Source organism: Silene latifolia, chromosome Y (genome assembly GCF_048544455.1).
Source record: "Silene latifolia isolate original U9 population chromosome Y, ASM4854445v1, whole genome shotgun sequence".
Lineage (NCBI taxonomy): Eukaryota > Viridiplantae > Streptophyta > Magnoliopsida > Caryophyllales > Caryophyllaceae > Silene > Silene latifolia.
In genome coordinates, this window is record NC_133538.1 from 152,446,995 (window position 1) to 152,453,934 (window position 6,940).

Below are 6,940 nucleotides of genomic sequence, written 5' to 3' on the forward strand. Positions count from 1 at the left end.
CATTATCCTTTGTTTTACCAGGAACATTCAGAAAGGTATTGATAATATTATCACAGACATTTTTCTCAATGTGCATGAAATCGAGGCAATGCCTGACCTCCACGTCAGGCCAATATGGAAGTTTATCAAAAAATATGGATCTTTTCTTATACCCACGAGTAGACAATTTAGAGCCGCTCTTCTTCCCATAATCTATCTCAATATGCTTTACTTTCTGATAAACTTCATGCCCACTCAAAATTTTAGGTGGTTGACGAAGTTCTTGTCTTCCATTGAATGCTTTCTGCATCTTGCGATAACAATGGTCATGATACAAGAACCTCCTATTTCCCATATACACATACTTACGAGAAGACTTCAAGTATTCAGACTCGATATCCTCCCCACACAATGGACAAGCCTCTTTCCCATGAACTGTGTGCCCAGAAAGGTCGCCATAAGCCGGATAGTCAGATATTATACACAAAAACTAGTGAAACACGTATCACTCACCCCATTTGCCCCCTTGATATTATACAACTTCACCACAGGCGACATTTTTGTGAACTTACAACCAGGATACATAGGTGCTTCAGACTCACACAACTTCTCATACATGTTGTTAAGATCATCCCAATTATTAGTGTCATCACCTACATCTTCAAAAGCAATCGACTCATCATCATTCTCTTCATTATCTATAGACCCAACATTCAACTTCTATACTTCCAACTCTTCCAACTCAAAAAACTTGGCAAACTCAGGATCATGTGTTAGCCTTTCGTGTACTTCAACATCATCTTCTTCAGAGTTATTCTCTTCCTCTAATGATTCCACATGAAAAATCCAACATGTATAGGATCGACTAAATCTCCACTTTTCTAGGTGTATTTTAACGTCCGGAAAAGCCATATAGCTAATATTACCACATCTTTCACAAGGACATGCAATACTAGAAGAACCTTTCAAATTGTTCGAAACGAATTCATAAAATTCAGCTAAACCATTCTTGTAGGTGCGGTCACTCATATTTGCATCAATCATCCAAGTTCGAGTCATTATTCTACATTCGTAATAATAGGCAACTAATTCAGAAAATACAATAATAGGCAAACAAATAAATGAAATTCAGGAAAGCAATTAAGCTAAATTATCAACAAATTAGATAATAACCCAAAAAATCCTATATCTATAAGCGTTGCTAAGAAACATATATATACCTGATTGATAAACACGATGAGGGAGAGAAGACGGTGACAACAGTGACGGAGATGAAGACAGAGAGACGATCAGGGAGGAATAGAGGATGATATAGTAGCAGTATTAGCTTATGTTTGTGTTTTGTAGCGTATAGCAGAATAAAGCAATCTGTTGTTCTTAAGATTTTCATAACATTAATAACAACGGTTATTGAGTCTACAACCGTTGTTAAAAAGTATTAAAAACGGGTTCTAATATAACCGTTGTGATTACTTTTCACTAATTTGGCGCCAAATTATTAACAATGGTTAAAATTTAACCGTTGTTATTAGTTTTTATATTAACAACTGTTTTTCAAGTATGACCCGTTTTTAAAACCAATAACAACGGTTAACAACACAGAACCGTTGTAATTAAGTTTGGTAAAATTCGCGGAATCAATTCTACAATGTGTTTTGATGATTTTCGTGAATAACCGTTGTTAAAGGGCCGTTGTGGTTGCCTGTATTTGTAGTAGTGACGATTTTGTGAGTGAAGCAAACCCAATAATGACTAGATAAATGCCAATGATGTAATAGTTCAGGAATTGCGATATGGGTTATATTGGAGTACCATGCTATGGAAAAAAAACATGTGATTATTGTATAATATAACCCGTGATACTGTTTAGTATAACCAATGGTATTGTTTATTGTAAGGTGTGATATTGTTTTGTATAACTTGTGATACTCTTTTACTGGACTCATAGACTCAGATACAATATCACATGTTATACTAAACAATATCATAGCTTGGACTTACAAAAAAAAATTATTCAAAAAAAAAATCGTGATATTTTTTTGTAGAGCGTGTGATACATAAGTGGACTCACGGAACTCAAAAAGATAGGGTGGACTCATGTGATCCTAATTCTTATATATATATATATATATATATATATATATATATATATATATATATATATATATATATATATATATATATATATATATATATATATATATATATATATATATATATATATATATATATATATATATATATATATATATAGTTATTATTCAAAGTATTATTTTATTAAGGTGTTTACGAAGGTTGGAGACTCTGATATCGCTCGAAAAAAAGTTTCATTTATCGATAGACTAGATTTAATGCCCGTGCGATGCACGGGCCTAGAGTAATCCACGTTAATATTGTCTTCTTGGACTTGCAATATGATTGTTCTCCTCGTAAAAGAAATGCAAAAGTGATTGCTTGGTTGCCTACAAAGAAAACATTGGACGTGTATTTTCGTAAGATTTAGACGCTGTTTTTTAGATTGAAATTGGTTGAACTGGATTGATCTGATCTAAACTGAACTTATAATAATAATAATAATAATAATAATAATAATAATAATAATAATAATAATAATAATAATAATAATAATAATAATAATAATAATAATAATAATAATAATAATAATAATAATAATAATAATAATAACAATAATAACAATAATAACAATAATAACAATAATAACAATAATAATAATAATAATAATAATAATAATAATAATAATAATAATAATAATAGACTTTTTAAAGTAATAATAATAATAATAATAATATTCTCGAATAATATAAGGGAAGTCTTCATAATGTTTGTAACTTTGAGAGATGTGTCGGATGTTGAGATCGTCCGCATTAATCTTAACTAATCTTATAATTGGAATTATTTGGGTTTAATATATTTTCAATTATTCACTTGTGAGACGGTCTCATATTATGACACAATCCCATTATATAAAAAGTCAATTCACTAATTAGCACTAAATAAAAATATTTAATAGAAAAAAAGGGACTATTTTACCGCCAAGCGTCTTGCTTGTGACGGGCTAATCCCGTCACAAGCTGAAGACCTTTCACAAAAAGGGAGAGGGGACAAGGTGGGGCACCCACCATGTGCTTCCCCACTCACCTCTCATGGGTATTTGTGAAAGGAAATGGTATCCGTCATCCGTCACAATGAGATTTTTTGATTTTACCGGGTGAAACCAAACTTATTCTAGCATTAAAGGTAGATCAAAGGTAGTTTTTAAAAAAAATGTCCAAATAATCTTCGAGAACATTTGTGTAATTCCTAGTTACCACCTAACCCAAATATTTCTTGGTTCTTAATTATATTATCTTCAACATTCAACTTTGCACATATAAAAAAAAAAAAAAAAAAAAAAAATCTTCAACATTCAACTTTCCAATCCCCAAATCTTAATTCCCTACTTCACATTTATTTATTTCTAATTAATTCCACATCTAATTGACACCCAAATTATGATTCAAGTTTACCTGATTGAATTTGTCTTCTATAATATGCTGATTGTTTCATCTAACTTTCGCAATCACTGTTGCTCGTTTGATTATGCTTGTTAAGGTATGTTTATATATTTTGTGCATTGTAATGTTATATTTCCCTCCGTGTCAATCATCCATTTACTTTTGAATAATTTATTAATCACAATAATTATAAAAGGTAAACAAATGAGACAGTGGTGTTTCGATTTCTTAAACTTGAAGTTTTAATTAATTATTTGATGTTAAGCAAGCTACACATTCATCTGATAGCATGGATTGAGATTGAAGCATGGAATGACTATCTAGGATAAAGAATTGTATTGAGGCTGTTTAAGTATTCTGTTGATTAAGATGTATACTGGTTTTCAGATTCTGTCGGCGCCGTGCAGACCTAATCACAACTTCGGTATAGTGTACCTCCTCACTCGGGACCTGTATGATTGTTTATCAAGTCGGCGGTGTCATACAAAGGGGTGAGTATTGTTCTTTCTCTTAGATAGTCCATGTTTTTATCGTTGCTTTCAAAATATGGGTACATCTGGTTAGCTACTACCTCAATGTTTGATACTCCTTTACTACCAATGTATTGTTCTGGTATTTCTATCCACGTTTCTTCGGTGTCATTGTGATCTGCCTTGGCCTCTAATGTCCCATCTCCCATAGCTAGCAACCAATCATTGAATAGGTTGGTTCCTTTATCGCTTGTCTGGGTCATTGTTATATTATGAAACTTTCATGCTTCTCTTAAGCGTGTATACTATGCATTCGTTCCATATGTACAATCTACTAATGGATGCTTGTACAACATCTTATCATCTTCCCTTGGTTATTATAGGCAATACTTGCCTGAAGTCTCCGCCAAGTAAAATCGTCTCCCCCCCCCCCCCCCCAAGAGCTTAGATTTTGCATTTTTGTCTTTAAATGCAATTATGTCTCTCATTGTACGATCACGTGCTTCAAAATAAAATATGTAGTCAATGGGTGCCTCATCCCATATAATTAACGACGTCTCCTTAAGGAGCTCAGCAAGTTGGGTCTTTTACACTATGTTAAATGTAGAGTTGTCGAATAAGTCAATAGGGATGGAAAATATGCTGTGAGAGGTCCATCCTCCTGGTAGTAGTAAGGCTGCGATACCTAATTACGTTTTTCCCGTGCCTCTGTTTCTTTATTGTTGCAATTACATTGTCATAGACTAACCACTATTCAATCTTGAGTTGTTGAACCTTTGTGACCACTCACTGGCCCTTTGCTTTGGGTTATACGGACGTTCATCTCAAATTAGCTTGTTTTCGAGTCCGTTTATGTCATCAAAATTTGGGAGAGGCATATTGTTAATGTCTTTCAGAGTCTTTCCATACCTTAGAAATATTTTCTCGACCTCAATTAAGGCATATGATTTATCGGCTTCCTTCTGGATGACAGAAGAGTCTTCTCTTCTGGAGATCATATTATAACTGCCATTACATAGATGCAGAACGTCCATTACCTCACAGAATAAGAGCATCGTGACGAATAACTCACGAACTTGGAAAGGCCTCTTTTAACGCTTCGTGCCATTCTGTATCATTATGTAGTAAGTTAATAGAAAGTACTTCATCTATAAGGACCATATCTATGCAGATTAGCTTGTCTTGGACGTAAGGATTTACTACTTCCCATAGTCGAGATACACCGTACACAGACCGTGATTTCTCCACTTATCTTACTTTTGTTCGGTTAGCTCGTTGCTTGTTACATAAGAACTGAAATAGAGAATACAACTCAAGTTATTAATAAAATTTATGGCCATTATTGCAGGTAATTCTCAAGATGATCTATAAAATATGGAATAGATGGTGTGTGAAAACTGAAATACAAAAAGACTCGTATTTATAGTTTGTATGATCCTCCAAATTTGAATCAAATTTTATGTTCCAACAGATTCCTGCATAAACTTGGGAATTAGCTGGAGGGTGGAGTTTTGTGTAGTGTATAGGAGTCATGAGCCATCCATTAAACGTGTATAATAATCATGTATATAAATAAATAATTGTAGATTATATAGAATTGTAGTTCAAGTGTCGTACGGTTATTTGATTATATCACTTTTTTTATTATTTGACTAGTTGGAAAGCATGTGCGATGCACGGGCCTCTCATTAGGATTATCTTTAAAAATTAATATATTTTAAGTTAATAAAAAAAGCCATACTATATTATCATTGATGAAAAAAAATCCGTTATTGCTTTTAGCATAAAAGTTTTGCCATAAATTTGTATAACATCAAGTAACATAGTTATAGTAATTAGTACTCCCTATAAACATCTCGCAAAATCAAATCCAAACTGAATTCCAATAGAATTATTAATCTTTAAACACAATCAGAATATCTCTGATTCTATTACATAGAATGCTAGCACCTAGTTGTATCATATGTGACAACATTAGTTAGTAGTTTATGTCATTTTTTTAAAATAGTCGGGTTACTAAGTTAGTATAATAATGCCAGTTCGTAGTATATATTTTATGACACCGCTGAAAACGTTATTTTACGTTTCCATGGTCTGGTAATAGAAAACTATTAAATTTAACAAAAAGTCAAACTATGGTAACAATAGGAGCAAATAAAATTTCGGGGGTTGATTTAGATGAGGACAGATTAATCATCAGTCCTATAACAAAAATGCAACTAAAGTGTTGTGGCATTTGGTATTTAACTGATAATATATAAACATTCAGAGATATAGTTGGATTATAGTGTTACCATTCTTATTGTCTAAGCACCATCAGTTTTTAACCGAAATAGTCTTTGACTACTTATCCTTAAAAAGTTCAGGCAAAATATATAATACAACATCTTAATTTGGCAAATTGTGAAAACTTCTTTATAAACAATGTCCTTCTTGTGGCCTTGATACATTTGGTCTCTATCATCGATGTAGAACCTTAATCTCTTGGATGAACGCTTCTACATAAAGCTGGCCATTAATAAAAACTGGTTTTGACAGATAAATTTAAACATGATTTTGTCACTGTTCCCAACTCTTGTTTATTGTCATGGCGCAGCATTAAAGTCGGCAAATAATGGCATGACACGAAAACACGACATAAATACGACATGAAATTAACGGGTTTGAGTTGACATTTAAAGACCCATTTATACAAGCTGGTCGACACGAACACGATACGAGATTTAATTGGTCTAGGTTTAGGTTGAGCACTGTACACACGGTCCCGACTCGAATAACCTATCTACTAAATTAATCCCAATTTTTCTTGATCCTTACATAAATATACTTACACTTTCCAAATATTGACGTGACACGAAACTACGACACGAAATTAACGGGTTAGGGTTGAGGCTTGATGACCCAATAATATAACTAGATCGACACGAACACGACACGAGATTTAATTGGGTCAAGTTTTTGTTGAAGAGTTTATGA

At 32.8% G+C, this 6,940-nt stretch overlaps 1 long non-coding RNA gene across 1 annotated transcript; it reads left to right on the top strand.

Annotated features, from left to right (window-relative positions):
- Nucleotides 1–3,388: 3,388 nt before the first annotated feature.
- LOC141627356 (uncharacterized) lies at nt 3,389–5,639 on the top strand. The gene is made up of 3 exons (XR_012536923.1): nt 3,389–3,591; nt 3,882–3,985; nt 5,313–5,639. It is a non-coding gene; the product is annotated as an uncharacterized LOC141627356 (long non-coding RNA).
- The last annotated feature ends 1,301 nt before the right edge of the window (nt 5,640–6,940 follow it).